The sequence below is a fragment of the Homarus americanus genome, unplaced genomic scaffold (genome assembly GCF_018991925.1).
Source record: "Homarus americanus isolate GMGI-L3 unplaced genomic scaffold, GMGI_Hamer_2.0 scaffold25013, whole genome shotgun sequence".
In the NCBI taxonomy this organism is placed as follows: domain Eukaryota; kingdom Metazoa; phylum Arthropoda; class Malacostraca; order Decapoda; family Nephropidae; genus Homarus; species Homarus americanus.
The window spans coordinates 4,994,580-5,012,341 of record NW_024722158.1 but is presented as its reverse complement, the minus strand read 5'-3'; positions in this window follow the sequence as shown (position 1 = coordinate 5,012,341).

Below are 17,762 nucleotides of genomic sequence, written 5' to 3'. Positions count from 1 at the left end.
ATGATTATATACCTCAAAACCTAACCTAATCTAACCTAAACCTAACCTAATCTAACCTAAACCTAACGTAACATAGCTTATCCTAACCTAACCTAAGGCCTCTGATAACGTTAGAACAACACAACACAGCACAGCACAGCTCAGCACAGCACAGCCCAGTACGCCAGACAACACAACACAACACAGCACAGCACAGCACAGCCCAGCCCAATACGCCAGACAACACAACACAGCACAGCACAGCCCAGCACAGTACGCCAGACAACGCAGCATAGCACAGCACAGTACACAGTTCAGTTCGTCAGGCAGCGGTGTGTAACATTCATGCCATGTGACATTATTGATCGACGCCGCCTTGCTCACTGGGGTATGTTGCCACTTGAGTCAGTTACCGTAAAGATTCTGTACGTTCTTTTTGTCTCCTAACTGATGCTAAGTGAACGTATCTAGTTAAGGTAGAGTCTCAGTGTTAATTTTGTCCCCTAACTGGTGTTGAGTGAAAGTATCTAGTTAAGGTAGAGTCTCAGTGTTAATTTTGTCTCCTAATTGGTGCTAAGTGAACGTATCTAAGTTGAGGTAGAATCGTAGTTGTTTTAGGTGAAGGTAAACAGTTGGGTGTGACCTTCCATCTCCAGTTAAGAGGAAAAGTTAAAAGTAAGATTGTTTGAGACTTGAGGGAGAGTACTGAGCCATAAGTCTGGGTTAACGAGGGTTGAGTCAGCACCACCACCAAGTTATTTACATGGTAAGCAATACACGACCTATCACCCTGGGGCTGGATTTTCCTCTTAGCTGGAGTTGTAAGAATATTTCCCTCTGACTTGTAGCTAAAACACAGAGATAAGGTCGCTAATGGTGTTTAATTTACTCTGAGACTGTACCTTAACTAGATACGTTCACTTAGCACCAGTTAGGAGACAAAATTAACACTGAGACTCTACCTTAACTAGATACTTTCACTCAACACCAGTTAGGAGACAAAATTAACACTGAAACTCTACCTTAACTAGATACTTTCACTCAACACCAGTTAGGGGACAAAATTAACACTGAGACTCTACCTTAACTAGATATCTTCACTGAAAACCAATTTAGGAGACAAAATCAACACGCAGAATCTTTACAAATCTAATCCCTTGACACCAGCGTAAATTCCAAAGCCAACTTCAAGGTCAGGCTGATTTACAAGATGCACACCCACAAAAGATCTTAACGTAACATCTTTCTTAATTTTTTCTTTGTTTACTGTTAGACTTTGGCGGTTTAGTGAACGATATTTAAAGCACCTTCAGTATTGTGATTTAACCCAGTGAGTATAAATTCTTGATCCATTGAGTAAGACGATTTAACCCCTTGAGTGTCATGTCAAAACCCTTTCAATACGAGGACTTAACCACTTGAGATCCCCCACGATTGAACACCTTTGAGGACGAAGACTTATTCCCTTGAGTACTATGACAGTACTCAGGAGATTATGTCATCGTACTCAAAATACACATTAACCTAAAACAAGAAAGAATTCGACTCTTCCAAAAAAGAAAAACACCAACACACAAACACCATTCGATAATTAGTAAGACAACTCAAAATAATAATTATGCTTAAAGTTCTGTATATAATTTGACGTTGGTGTCAGATAACAGGATTTTAAGTCAATCTTGAGTGTCTTATCACGAGTCCTTGGAGTAATTAACATAAACACTCAAATTACGTAAAAAAATACATAACTCACATTCATAAACAAGAAAAAAAACCTTAGGTCCTACTTGTCAATGCAATTAATTTCTGAGCTCACGGTACACAGACATACACACACACACACCACCTACTCCACCCACCCACCCCACCCACACTCCCACCCACCCACACAGATTGGTATATAAAATGGTCATAGTTCTTACACCTTCCCTCACAAGAAAACGAGACCTCACGACACTGGCTCTCCTTGTATTGAGTCCCCACCGGGTGTTGACCAGATATAACCAGATAGTTCTAGCTGGCTCCCGCGAACCTGTTAACTTGGGAACCTCGGTAACCTGGACCGTCAATATCCCAGCAGGTGTGTGTGTGTGTGTGTGTGTGTGTGTGTGTGTGTGTGTGTGTGTGTGTGTGTGTGTGTGTGTGTGTGTGATTTATTGGGAGATGAAAAAAAAGAAGAAAAGTCGGTTGTTTTCTTGGGCTGGTGATTGCCAATTGTTCGTTTATCTCTTGTGGGTTTAGTGTTGGTCGGGTGTCGGGTGAATGTTTGGTCGGGATGTTCATAATATGTATATTTTTTTTTGCCTCAGGTGGGTGGGTTGGGTAAGTGGAGGAGATGCTGGGTTGGTAGGTGGGCTAGTGGGTGGGTGGGTTGCTGGAATGGTAGCTCGTTGGGTCGGTGGGTGGATGGCTCCCTGGGTAACTGACTTCGGCAAGAACTACAACTCACAAATAGTCCCAGTTAGTCAGCCGTCAGCCGTCAGCCGTCAGCCCTCACGGTTCACTGACACTAAGATACTGCTTCCTGAACTCTTGTCATTCCATCCACTTTATTTTTTGCGGGGTGTGAGGTGGGGGGCGGGATGGGGGTGTGGGGTGGTGATGTGGTGTGGGTGTGTAAGTGGGAGGAGGGAGGGTAGGGTGGGGGTGTGAGGGGTGGGGTGTGGGAGAGGGATGGGGTGGGAGGAGGGGTGGCATTGTGGGGGTAGGGTGGGGTGTGGGGAGAGGGTAGGGGTGGATGGGTGGGGTAGGAGAGGGTGGGGTGTGGAAGGAGGGTGTGTGGGTAGGGGTGGGAGGATAATCACCTGAAGATTAACCACCTTAACATTATTTTGGGGGATGAGGTTAGGTAGGTGGGTGGGTGGGGTAGCTGGGTGGCTGATTTCATTATTTCCTGGCTGACTGGGTTGTTTGCTGACTGATTGGGTTGTATGCTGACTGATTGGGTTGTTTGCTGACTGATTGGGTTGTTTGCTGACTGATTGGGTTGTTTGCTGACTGACTGGGTTGTTTGCTGGCTGACTGGGTTGTTTGCTGGCTGACTGGGTTGTTTGCTGACTGATTGGGTTGTTTGCTGGCTGGCGACCAAAGCGCTTGGCATCAGTTGCTTTTAATGATTCATCAGCCACCAGCGAGCTGTGTGTGTCCACCACCTGTGTCCCACGCCTAGTGTGTCCACCACCTGTGTCCCACGCCTAGTGTGTCCATCACCTGTGTCCCAAGCCAGGCTGCTGCAAGGTGAACCTCTCACACCCTGTGTGTCCTACACCTAGTGTGTCCTACACCCTGTGTGTGTACTGTACCTAATGTTTCCTACACCCTGTGTGTACTGTACCTAGTGTGTCCTAAACCCTGTGTGTGTGTCGTATACCTAGTGTGTCTTACACCCTGTGTGAACGTTTTGGTGAGATTTCGAGCAAATATAAACTGTCCTTTGTGATTCTGTTTAGCGAGATATTTTCAGTAATATTTAGGTCCGGGGTATTGTGTGGTGACCCGGGGTGACGCAACCCTAGCCAGTATTGAATCAGTCTCCCTCGCCGTCCCTCCTATACTGCACCGACACTACACCAAACACACACACACACACATTACAAGTTAGTGACCTCAAAAAAGGGGAATAATTACACCCAATATACACACGCAAACGCTCACCATCCTATCTGTACAATACCAAGAGACAAACAGACACAGACGAATGCTATCTCCAACCCGTAAACAATGAAGATAATAAAATAGCTCACACACTAAATAAATTACAGGTAAAATTTATTAGTCATACGCGCACCATCATTACAGTACACAACGTCTCATGTATGTCGTTTACTTACTAATTACCTAATTACAGTACAACATAATGAGGTTGGGTGGGGTGGGGGCGATCGAAACCACAACAAGGTTCAAACTGTACTGTGTGTGTGTGTGTGTGTGTGTGTGTGTGTGTGTGTGTGTGTGTGTGTGTGTGTGTGTGTGTGTGTGTGTGTGTGTGTGTGTGTGGGTGTGTGTGTGGTGTGTGTGTGTGTGTGTGTGTATGGAAACCGACTCACCCAGTCATCATCATCATCATCTTCCCATCACCATCACCACCACCACACACCACCACAAACCACACACTACTACCACCACTACCACTACAACACACCACCACTACACACCATCACCACCACCACACGCCACCACTACTACCACACACCACCACACACCACCACAAACCACACCACACACTACTACCACCATCACCACCACCACACGCCACCACTACCACACACCACCACACACCACCATCACCACCACCACACACCACCACAAACCACACACCACACACTACTACCACCACTACCACCACCACACCCACCACTCACCACCACGCCACCACTACTACCACCATCACACCACACACCACCACTACCACTACCATCACCACCACCACCAGTCTACGCTTCAGCTCTCCAAGTTCAACTACTGAATGCTGCAAGGAGTTTTGTTGAGAGATTGGAGGATTAGGAGGTGGGAGGAGGGATTGGGGGCGTCGGGGAGGGCTTGGGTGGAGAGAAGAGAGAGGGAGAGAGAGAGAGAGAGAGGGGGGGGAGAGAGAGAGAGAGAGAGAGAGAGAGAGAGAGAGAAATTGATATCACATGAGTTCCTAATATTGGTAACTCTCTATTCCTCCACTACATTCTCTCATCATCCTCTTCTCTTCCTCTCCTCTCTTCCTCCTCTTCTTCTTCCTCCTCTCTTCCTCCCTCCCATCCTCGTCCGCCGCACCTCCACGACACACAGACGTAAGCCATCTTGCAGGGGTTCAAACACGTCAACTCAGTGTATCGGACGCAGGACTTATTCTCAGGAAAAAAATACGGAAAATGAGAGAGAGAGAGAGAGAGAGAGAGAGAGAGAGAGAGAGAGAGAGAGAGAGAGAGGAGAGAGAGAGAGAGAGAGAGAGAGAGAGAGAGAGAGACAGAGAGAGAGAGAGAGAGAGAGAGAGAGAGAGAGAGAGAGACAGAGAGAGAGAGGTATGCAGGCCTGATATTAATTTTTCAATATTCCACCTCAAATATTCATTATTGGCAGCACGAGTAATGACGAAAAATTACCTGAGTCACCGCCCCCAGTGTTTTTGTTGTTGGTGCTGTGTGTGTATGTGTGTGTGTGTGTGTGTGTGTGTGTGTGTGTGTGTGTGTGTGTGTGTGTGTGTGTGTGTGTGTGTGTGTGTGTGTGTGTGTGTGTGTGTGTGTGTATACGTCATTTATTACAACACGACAACGGAACCAGCACCGGATAATAAATAACAAAAAACCAGATCAAACAGACTTACCTTTCATAACAGGAAAAGAAACCGGCAAAGACAACAACAGTTACAGTAAACCGTTATGTAAGAGGGGGGGAAGAAGGGGAGGGGAAGGGGAGGGGAAGTAGGAGGACAGAGTAGTATTTAGTTCCAACTGTCAGAGGAAAGAAAGACGAGAGAGGGAGACTGGAGGAGAGAGAGAGAGAGAGAGAAAGAGAGAGAGGGGGGAGAGGGGAGAGGGGAGGGGGGAGGGGGAGAGGGGGTATCAGATCGTTAATGCATGAGTCCAGAGCAGGAAATGTCAGGTCATATCCGGCGAAGAGCGAGTTGGTTCACATGGGGAAGAGGGGGGAGAGGGGGAGAGGGAGAAGGGGGAGGAAGGGGAAGGGAGGAGAAGGGGTTAAGGAGGGAAGAAGAAGGATTGGGGAGGGTACGGAGGAGAGGAGAGGAGAAGACGGGAAGAAGGGTGTTGGGGAGGAGGAGGAGGGAGGGGTATGAGGTGTGTGTGAGCAGATGGTGAGCGGAAGTGGATGGAGGAGGGGAAGAGGAGGAGGAAGCAGATAAGGAGAGGAAGGGGACAGAGAACACGAGGGAGATGGAAGTGGAGAGAGAAGAGGAAAAGATGATTAGGAGAGAGAGAGAGAGAGAGAGAGAGAGAGAGAGAGAGAGAGAGAGAGAGAGAGAGAGAGAGAGAGAGAGAGGAGAGAGAGAGAAGAGAGAGAGAGAGAGAGAGAGAGAGAGAGAGAGAGAGAGAGAGAGAGAGAGAGAGAGAGAGAGAGAGACTGCACTACACACAATTTCCCCCAAAAAAAAGCAAAAATAAATAATAATAATAAAAAAAATCCTGTTTATGAGGGCATCAAGTCGAGGGCACGTCATGAAGGCCCCACACGCACCGGCAGGGCATCGCTAGGGGTAGTAGAGGGGTGGGAAGGGGATAGAGGGTAAGTAGGGGTTACGTACGGGGGTATCAGGGTGGGGGAAACGCTGCCCACATGCCCACTTGTTGACGTCACAGTCCGCGTCATGAGACCAAGCCTGCCCACAACATCCTGATTCTACTGACATGTATAAACAGAGAGTCACATGTATACAGAGTCACATGTGTACAATAATAGTTAAATAAATACAGTATACGTCACACACACACACACACACACACACACACACACACACACACACACACACACACACACACATGACCAGATGATCGGGGAGACCTTGTAGGCATCAGTCACCCTCCTTCAAATACCTCCAGGATGAAGGCGAAGCTAGTGGCGTTTGTCTCCTTCTGCTGGGAGGAGGAGGAGGAGGAGGAGGAGGAGGAGGAGGAGGAAGAGGAGGAGGAGGAGGAGGAGGAGGAGGAGGAGGAGGAGGAGGAGGAGGAGAAGGAAGAGGAGGAGGAGGAAGGGGAGGAGGACGAAGAGGAACAGAAGGGGGAGGAGAGATAGATGAATAAAAATTGTTTAACCTTGACGTGTGTGTGTGTGTGTGTCCATCCGTTTGTCTGTCTGTCTGTGCATCATTAAAATTATCTGTTCACATACTTACACAACTTCGACCACACACACACATACACACACACACACACACACACACACACACACACACACACACACACACACACACACACACACACACACCGCCTCAGACACTATTTTCCTGTACCCTCCTTCACACCACAACACAACAGATATCACATTACCCAACCTTGATATAATATTAACTTCTGTAAGACACTTTAGGTAAGAAGGGATGAAGCCAACACCCAGAATACTAAACACAACATATCATTACCTTGTATAGTTGTCATGGAAAACGAGAAAAAATAAACAAAAAATAATCATGTATTTTATTATATTACCATAACTAGTTTATTAACGATGGAAATATTTTTTTTTTTATGTAATGGTTGTTGTTAAGATATATAACGAGCTTAATGTATTTACTAGGCATAAGAGAATTAGTGTATAAAAGAGGTTATTATATCCAATGGTTCTTGGGAATGAGATAAGGTTCGCCTGAGTAAAATAATGTTAATAATATATCTGTAGTGTTTTATGTTTATGGGGCTGAGGGGAGGGGTGGCTGAGGGAGGGGTTGAGGGAGGGGTGGCTGAGGGGAGGGGTGGCTGAGGGGAGGGGTGGATGAGGGGAGGGGGCATGAGGAGGGGTGGCTGAGGGAGGGGGTGGCTGAGGGAGGTGGCTGGGAGGGGAGGGGTGGCTGAGGGAGGGGTGGCTGAGGGAGGGGTGGCTGAGGGAGGGGTGGCTGAGGGAGGTGGCTGAGGGAGGGGTGGCTGAGGGGAGGGGGGGTGGCTGAGGGAGGGGTGGATGAGGGAGGGGTGGATGAGGGAGGGGTGGCTGAGGGGAGGCTGAGTGAGGGGGGTTGAGGAGGGTGGGGGGATGTCAGAGAGGGTGGGGGTGTTCAGAGAGGGTATGGGGTGTCTGAGGAGAGGGTGTGGGGGTGGGGTTCAGAGAGGGTGTGGGGTGTTCAGAGAGGGTGTGGGGTGTTCAGAGAGGGTGTGGGGGTGTTCAGAGAGGGTGGGGGGGTTCAGAGAGGGGGTGTTCAGAGAGGGTTTGGGGGTGTTCAGAGGGTGGGGGGGGGTCTGAGAGGGTGGGGGGGTGAAGAGGTGTGGGGGTGTCAGAGAGGGGTGGGGGTGTTGGGAGGGGTGGGGTGTCAGAGAGGGTTGGGGGGGGTGGGGTGTCAGAGAGGTGGGAGGGTGGGGTGTTCAGAGAGGGGTGGGGGTGTTCAGAGAGGTGGGGGGTGTTCAGAGAGGGTGGGGGGTGTTCAGAGAGGGTGTGGGGGTACAGAGAGGTGTGGGGGGGGTGTCTAGAGAGGGTGGGGTGTTGAGAGGGTGGGGTGTTAGAGAGGTGTGGGGGTGGGGTGGTTCAGAGAGGGTTGGGGGGTGTTCAGAGAGGGTTTGGGGTGTTCAGAGAGGGTGGGGTGTTCAGAGGGTGTGGGGGTGTTCAGAGAGGGTGTGGGAGGTTCTGAGAGGGTTTGGGGGGTGCTCAGAGGGTGGGGGGTTAGAGAGGGGGGTGTTCAGAGAGGGTTTGGGGGGTGTTCAGAGAGGTGTGGGGTGTTCAGAGAAAGCGAGGGGTATGTTCAGAGGAGGGGTGGAGAATGATGAATGGTGTGTCCTCGATGGCTTTATGCTGTTATAACTTTCAATACTCACTCGTTAAAGGACATAGATCTCACACACACACACACACACACACACACACACACACACACACACACACACACACACACACACTGTCCTTGCCTCCAAATGCGTGTCCTCTGCTTTAACATTCACCATTCACAACGCCTCCAGACCACACCTAACTAATGCGTCTTTCCTGACATCTTCTCACCACGTAACCTAACCTAACTTAACCTGACATAACCTAACCTAATCTGACCTGACGTAACCTAACCTAACCTGACCTGACCTGACCTAACTCAGTCACACAGCTCAACATTTGAATCATTTTCCTATAAGAGTCACATACGAGTATAGCCCCGCCCACTTTTTACTATTCCACCAATGATATCAATCTTCTAATGACGTCAGCTGGTCAATCTACAACCAGCCAGCCACACACACACACACACACACACACACACACACACACACACACACACACACACACACACATCTGCCCACAAACACACACACACACACACACACACACACACACACACACACACACACACACACACACATCTGCCCCACACACACACACACACACACACACACACACACACACACACACACACACACACACACACATACACACACATCTGCCCACACACACCACATGTACAACACATATGCCAAGGGGAGTGCCAAAACTCCGATATGTAGAACACACAGGGCACTCCCCCATGACGCCACACCCTTCACCCCATGATTTACCCCCATGGTTGGGTATATTGACCTTCTCTACCCCATAACCAAATCCACCCATTAACAGCTGGGTTAAATAAGAGTATCCCGGGAGCGAACCAGTGAACCGAGGGACAGGGAGCGAGCGTCGTATCCACTCAGCCACTTCAGAAATATTAAGGAAATGTTCAATAAATTACTGACTTCCTTACCTGGTGAGGCTACTGATTTATGTGTGATGGTCACCTGGTAAAGAATACAGGTATACAAGGTAATTAAACATGGCAGGTAAATAAGGTAAGAGAACAGGTTAGGTTAGGTTAGGTTAGGCTAGGATAAGTTAGGTTATATTTTAAAGTAGGTTAGGTTAGGTTAGGTTAGGTTAGGCTAGGATAAGTTAGGTTATATTTTAAAGTAGGTTAGGATAACTTAGATTAGGTTAGGTTAGGTTAGGTTAGGTTAGGTGCCTATCATTAAATTAACCAGTTAACAACATTCTCACATCTGTCAGGTTGAGGAAAAAATTGATCTTACGAACATCTGTGGACCAGACAACCAGATGTTTACACTGACCGGTGGGACAGATGGACCATCTGAATGGACCCACGACCCCTAACTTCTGAGGGGAGGGTCAAAGGTCACTGAATGGGGGACTGAAGAGAGAGATGGGAGAACAGTTACCAATACAGCTCTGACCTTAGTAAGTGTTGCCAATTATATCTGCCAAAAACTAACCAAATCTAACCTAACCTGACCCCCATATTTAGAATTGAAGTGTATAATTACCAGATGAAATAAGCTAGGAGGGCTAATCTTCAGGTGATCTTCAGGTAGTTCAGATACATTATTAACCTGTCGACCTACATTCTTTTGAATTTATTACGTAAAATAATTTATAACGAAGTAAACAAATATGATACATCTGTTATATATGAAGATACAAGATAAACACATACCTTTTGTTCACAGAAAATACAAACAAAAACAAAAGTATCTAATATCTTCCGCTAGTTGAAGAAAAAACACATTACACGCTTTTCCAATATCGGCGCCAATAAAGTTGTCTTCCCGGGTAAAAAAAAAAAAAAAAAGATTTCCCGCGTAAAATGTATAGCTTTTTCCCGCGTAATCTTGATGTTGTTCTTGTTGTATACAGCTCTTGAGGCGGGTGCATATAGACAGATACATTATTCAGGAGCAGAGATAAAACTTTAAGACAAGAGGCGGAGGATATAAACGCCAGACAATGTATTCAGAACTTGCAAGGTGCTAAGACAGAACTTGAGAGAGAGTAGACAGGAGGAAAATGAGGAGGAGGAGAAGGAAGAAAAGATGAAGGAGGAGGAGGTGGAAGAGGAGATGAAGGAACAGAAAGAGGAGGAGAAAGATAAGACGAACTTTCCTCCTATTTGGATAATATGTAAGAATGTATTTATTTAGATGATAAAATGGCGTCGCAATTACACTGAGACTCTACCTTAAATAGTAAAAAACATATTCAAGAGTAGTTAGGGAATAAATATACAGCAAGACTCTACCTTAACTAGATAGGTTCACCTAACAGCAGTAAGGAGACAAAATCAATGAGCTAATCTTGAGTGGCTGTTGGGGGGGAGGGGGGCTCCTGCTGACTGGGGTGATGGGGGGCCTCCCACTTGGGGGTGATGGGGGGCCTTGCTGACTGGGGGTGATGGGGAGGGGGGCCTGCTGACTGGGGGGTGATGGGGGCCCTGCCGGATTGGGGCATGGGGGGCCCTGCTGACTGGGGGTGATGGGGGCTCCTGCTGGCTGGGGGGTGATGGGGGGAGGCCCTGCTGACTGGGGGTGATGGGGGGGCTCCGCTGACTGGGGGTGATGGGGGCTCTGACTGGGGTGATGGGGGCCTCCTGCTGACTGGGGGTGATGGGGGGGCTCCTGCTGACTGGGGGTGATGAGGGGGCCTCCTGCTGGCTGGGGTGATTAACTCTATGACATAATCATAACACAGGGCACATGAAAGGCACCGCGGCTGAGGCTTGTGACAGAGTGGCACCCACAAAGGAGGGCCAATTAACTGTTAGTTTGTTTACGTGGCAGGAAAGGCACTCGTGGTTAACTGGCACACAAGCACAGTCAATTAACTGTTGGTTTGTTTGCATGGCAAGAAAGGAACTGGTGCTAAACTAACAAACAAACACGGTTGATTGACAATGTCCTTGTTTACTTTGGCAGGAGGGACGATGGTGTTTGACTGGCACACAGAAACGATTAACTAACTGTTCGCCTGTTTACCTGTTTACACTGACAGGAGAGCAAGAGGTGTTTACTTTACCTCGGCCAAAATATTACTAAGTCACATAGCGGCCATAACTCTGGTAAATGATCACTTATATAGACACATACATCATAAAGTTGTTTACTAAATTTCATAACATTTCACTGAGTCTTTTCCAAGTTACTGACAAACACACAGACAGAGGTAATGTACTATACCCTGTAACCTATGACCATGGCATAAAAATTACCATAAAAACCGAGAAGCATTTTGTTTTTTGTTATAAAGAGAAGGTAAGTCATTCGTTGGCGTGTGGTCCAATGATAACCCAGTTTGCGTGAGTGTGTCGCAGCCTTGGCCATTAAAACGCTCACTTACAATCCCCCCCCACGTGACATGTAATCAAAACAATCACGACCTCAAAAGAACGCATCATCCAGTTACATTTAAGACGCAGTGACATACTCTGTTTTGATTGGCTGATGAAAAAAAAATACACGCCTATGGGAGTGGTATCATTGGTCTAAATGGGTCACGTAAATTAGGCTTCCCGCCAAATTTTCGTTGGTGGGTGTCTTGTATTACATATTAATAGATGATATAAAAACTGCCATTAGCGTGGTGAAAAAAAATCATCAGGTGAAATAAGCTAGGGTGCCCAATCTCCAGGTGATATATTAACAGAAGGTATACAATAATTACCAAAAGGACAAAATACCATATTATGATCTAGGTCAAAGGTCATTGGCCAAAATCCTGCCATTAAATCAAGCCTCACCTAACATTATCCTAAACTTACCTTGAGTTGACCTTACCTGGCCATAATTAATTACCCTGAGTTGGGTGATTAATTGCGTTCTTACACCTGTAATTACGAGAAAAACTCCACCTACGAAGTTCTTGAGATTCTGAATTAAGAGGTATGTATGTATGTATGTATGTATGTATGTATGTATGTATGTATGTATGTATGTATGTATGTATGTATGTATGTATGTATGTATGTATGTATGTATGTATGTATGTATAACCCGTGTTCAGATTAAGGGTGGCAGTTTAATGAAAGGGGGGGGGCTAGTCAGACATACTTGGGTCGCCAAAAGAGGGTGCCAGCCACCACGTGATGCCTGGCACCCACCATAGCGGCACTGTGGGCGAAGTGAAGGAGAGTGCCATCCTACTGACATACATAATGATGACGTCAGAGTGAGGCCAGATGGTGAAGCGTCAGAGTCTCTTAATAAGGTCAATTAGGCACAGGTGAGGCACAATCTCACCTGAACACCTATGGGATTTACCTGGGAATAATTAATGATAATGTGTATCAAACTAATCCATTAATAATCCCAATTAATCACATATATTTAATTCGAATCAAATATAGTTTAACACTGTCAACAAAATTATGAAAAACTTATGAAATATGTAAAAAGGTATAGAAAGGTTAATGTTGTCTTAATTACCAATACCGTGTTGTTATTTGGCTCAGTCTGGTTACAAATAGGTGAGTGTGTCTTCTCCTTGGATCAGACTGTCGCCAATACTCACTAAGGAGGAAGGCAAAAAATTCACTGGTACTTGGCAACTCTGAGTGGAGGCAGAGAGAGAGAGAGAGAGAGAGAGATGACGGAGTAATTATGTATGTGAGAGAGAAAATGATTGAGAAATTATATGTGTGTGTGTGAGAAAGAGAGAGAGACAGAGAGAGAGAACTACAAGTGGGTTCTCTTGTACCTTATCTCTCTCCCTTAACCGGCAGGAAAATCTCTCTATTCAACCGCGTGTAATTTAGAGTTTTCTTATCTGAGATGATTTGATGTGTGTGTGTGTGTGTGTGTGTAAGCAGAGCACGCACATAAAAACACATAGGTCGTAATACAGACACACTTATTCACGTCCATTAATTCATGTTGCAATAAACACACACACACACACACACACACACACACACACACACACACACACACTATCTGAAGGAAATAGCTGTGAGAGAGGGATGGCGGGCGGGCACTGCATACCACTTGAGTTAGGTTTGGGTAGGTTAGGTTTGGTTAGGTTAGGTTAGGTTAGGTTAGGTTAGTGGTACAGGTGTTATGATAATCTACAGGTGTTCATCCACAACACCCACAGTTAATTACTCTACACCTTTGGCTCGTCTACCTTAGGTCAAACCCGGGACCATTATCTTGCTCGACGAATACTCAACCCACTCAGCAATGGATATAAATGGGAATTATATTTATGTTACGAGTTCTAGGGAGGAGGACCTGCCACGTGTGTGTGTGTGTGTGTGTGTGTGTGTGTGTTATGAGTGAATTAAGGTGTACAGCTGCCAGGCCAACCATATGACGTCAAAACACGCTACGCATGCATTTATTTACTGCCTTAACCTAACCTAACCAAGTCCTAACCTAACCAAACGGTGTAACTCACGACTCATGCGCAATAAGACACACTGTGCATGTTAAACCCAATGCAACACAGGCTGTAGCATATCCGGCTCTGTAGCAACGAGAGCCGGATACGACCCGACTGTATCCGTATTTTCATTTACTTTTCTTTATTCTCTGTTTTTAATTATTATTATTTTTTTCTTAACCTTCCCACGTCATTTGATTTGTGTCTTATAAATTAATAAAACTCTCTCTCTCTCTCTCTCTCTTTTCTTTTTCTCTCTTTCTCTTTCTTCCCATCTCTCTCTCACTTTCTTTACATTTCTCTCTCTCTCTTTATCTCCCTCTCTCTCCATCCAGGCCATATCAGCACTCTCTCCCACTTCTCTCTCTCTCTCCCCTTCTCCCGGGTAGTGAGAGGAGGGAGAGGGAGAGGGAGAGGGAGAGGGAGAGAGAGGGGGGAAAGGGAGGTAGTGCCTTAAAGCTGACAGACCACACCACTGCGTCGCAGACTCTTCTTCACCCCCCACCCCTTAATTCCCCACCTTTACTCTCTTTAGATTTGCAATACTGATTTTTTTTTCCTTCTCTCCTTGACGTAATCTGGAGGCCAATAACACCCTAACTCACCATAACGTAAAGAAAGTCTAAAATGGCGTCGTAAAATCCTTCAGAGACTGCATGAACTTTTTTTCTGGTTAGCCACACGTTTATTCTCTCTCTCTCTCTCCACCCATCATCACTTCAATTCACCCCACCCCACACCCCCCTCTACCTATTAATTATATATATAAATAAAAAAGTTTTCTTACCATTTTACGAAGATTTTTACACAATACGATAAAATATAGACAAAAAAAGATATAATTGACACAGAAAGAAAGATGTAAATGAAGAAAACAAAAGAGATGAAGAAAAAAAGAAATGAAGAAAAGGAAATGAAGAAAACATAAGAAAATAAACAAAAAACAAAAGAAATGAAGAAAACCAAAGAAATGAAGAAACGAAAGAAATGAAGAAACGAAAGAAATGAAGAAAACCAAAGAAATGAAGAAAACAAAAGAAATGAAAACAAAAAATCAAGAAAACAAAAGAAATGAAGAAAACAAAAGAAATTGAAAAACACAAAAGAAATGAAGACAAAAAAGAAATTGATGAAAACAAAAGAAAATGAAGAAAAACAAAAGAAATTAAGAAAAACAAAATAAAATGAAGAAAAAACAGAAGAAAATGAAGGAAAACAAAAGAAATGAAGAAAAAGAAACTGAAGAAAACGAAAGTAACTGAAGAAAACAAAAGAAATTGAAGAAAAACAAAAGGAAATGAAGAAAACAAAAGAGAATGAAGAAAGAAAAAAGGTGTCAGGATCAACGAAGACTTGCTATGAATATTGGAATATTTCGTCCTCGACTGCGATTGGTGGAGACCCCTTGGGAGGTCTTCAGGAGGACGACTGGGATTGGTCAACTGTGAGAGCACCTTCGAGAATGTTGTGGTGCAGAAGGCTGTGATTGGCTAGCTGGAGGATACTGTGATAAAAAATGTTATGATTGCTTATCTGAGAGACCACGAAGAGTTGTGATTGGTTACCAGAAGTCATCCAGAAGAAGATGTTGATACAAAGACGTTATGATTGGCTAATCCGAAGAGTGAGGCAAACAATACAAGGACGTGGAAGACTGTGATTGGTTACTATTGGGAGGATTTGTAAGACATTGATTAGGAATACACACACACACACACACACATCCTTGACCACCGAAGGGTCAAGACGTACCTGGCGCTCCTCTCGGAGCGGCCAGGTCAACTGTTAAGTTGGCCCATACCAACCCCCTCCCCTGAACCCTCCTCCCCACCGGAATATCAACAAGTTCTCGCCAGAAGTTACAATTTCATTTAGGAAAGGAACGGAACCAGTGTTAAACAGAGGTGAACAGTGCTTAAGTCAGTGAGAACAACTCAACAGTAACAGTCGCACCCAAGTTAACCTTCACACAGTGAGGTCCCAGGTACCCAGTGATAACGGCCCGTGATAACCAGCGATGTGTTAATCCGTCTACGATAGGAAGGCCTGGGACCAAACCTCACTCATATAACACCATCTGTGAGGGAATTACTACACCACATGTCCCTCATAACACCATATGTGAGGTAATTACTACACCACGTGAGGCCCCTCATAACACCATCTGTGAGGGAATTACTACACCACGTGAGGCCCCTCATAACACCATCTGCGAAGGAATTACTACACCACGCCAGGTCCCTCATAACACCATCTGAGGGAACTACTACACAACGTGAGTTCCTCCTAACACCATCTGGGAGGGAGTTACTACACTACGTGTTTGCTGTTCAACACCTACATTAATCTGTATGTTCACTGTATGTTCCTTTACCTTTCTCTAATGAAGGCTTTTGTTAAACCACCAATGTATGTAATAAGTCATTTATGTCCAATGGATATTTTCAGCCTTCGGGCTGCAGAATTTTTTCAATAAACCGTTAATTATTATTATTATTATTATTACACACACACACACACACACACACACACACACACACACATGTAAATCGAAACCCATTCCCCAATTATGTAACTGTATATTTTCAGCCTTCTGGCTGCTGTGCTCTTTCAATAAGCCGTTAATTATTATTATTATTATTATTATTATTATTATTATTATTATTATTATTATTATTATTATTTACACACACACACACACACTAGACCGTCCAATTCACCCATGACCAGTTCCGTATCCTGGACTTCAAAATAGAGCATAAGGGACACTGTTCAGTTCCTCTATTAGTCATGTGTGTGTGTGTGTGTGTGTGTCACTCCATCTAGACACTGTTAAGCCACCAAGGTGGACCTGAAGGTCTTGATGCTATTAATGACTTCAGTCTGACCTCGAAACTAACCTCTCTCCTCTCTCTCTCTCTCTCTCTCTCTCTCTCTCTCTCTCTCTCTCTCTCTCTCTCTCTCTCTCACATACACACACCTTGCTTCCCTTCTATCCCTCTCTCTTCTCCTCCCATTACAGCTCTCTCCTCCTCCTCTCTCTCTCTCTCTCTCATGGGCGGGTATTGTCCTCTGTTTTGCTTGAAATTGTTCGTCCTGCTGAGCCTTTGTTATTAAGGCTTACAATAGAGAGAGAGAGAGAGTCTTCCCCCTCCCTCCCTCCCCACCTTGTTCCCCCACTCCCTTCACCTCATCCCTCCCTGTGTCTCTCTCTCTTTTGTCTGTTTGTCTGTTTTACCTCCTGTCTTGTGCTGTCTCTGTTATCATGTCTGTCTGTTTACCTCCTGTCTTGTGCTGTCTCTGTTATCATGTCTGTCTGTTTACCTCCTGTCTTGTACTGTCTCTGTTATCATGTCTGTCTGTTTACCTCCTGTCTTGTGCTGTCTCTGTTATCATGTCTGTCTGTTTACCTCCTGTCTTGTGCTGTCTCTGTTATCATGTCTGTCTGTTTACCTCCTGTCTTGTGCTGTCTCTGTTATCATGTCTGTCTGTTTACCTCCTGTCTTGTGCTGTCTCTGTTATCATGTCTGTCTGTTTACCTCCTGTCTTGTGCTGTCTCTGTTATCATGTCTGTCTGTTTACCTGTCTCTGTCTTGTGTCTGTCTCTGTTATCATGTCTGTCTGTTTACCTCCTGTCTTGTGCTGTCTCTGTTATCATGTCTGTCTGTTTTACCTCCTGTCTTGTGCTGTCTCTGTTATCATGTCTGTCTGTTTACCTCCTGTCTTGTGCTGTCTCTGTTATCATGTCTCTGTCTGTTTACCTCCTGTCTTGTGCTGTCTCTGTTATCATGTCTGTCTGTTTACCTCCTGTCTTGTGCTGTCTCTGTTATCATGTCTGTCTGTTTACCTCCTGTCTTGTGCTGTCTCTGTCATGTTGTCTGTTTACCTCCTGTCTTTGCTGCTGTCTCTGTTATCATGTCTTTCTGTTTTACCTCCTGTCTTGTGCGAAGGAT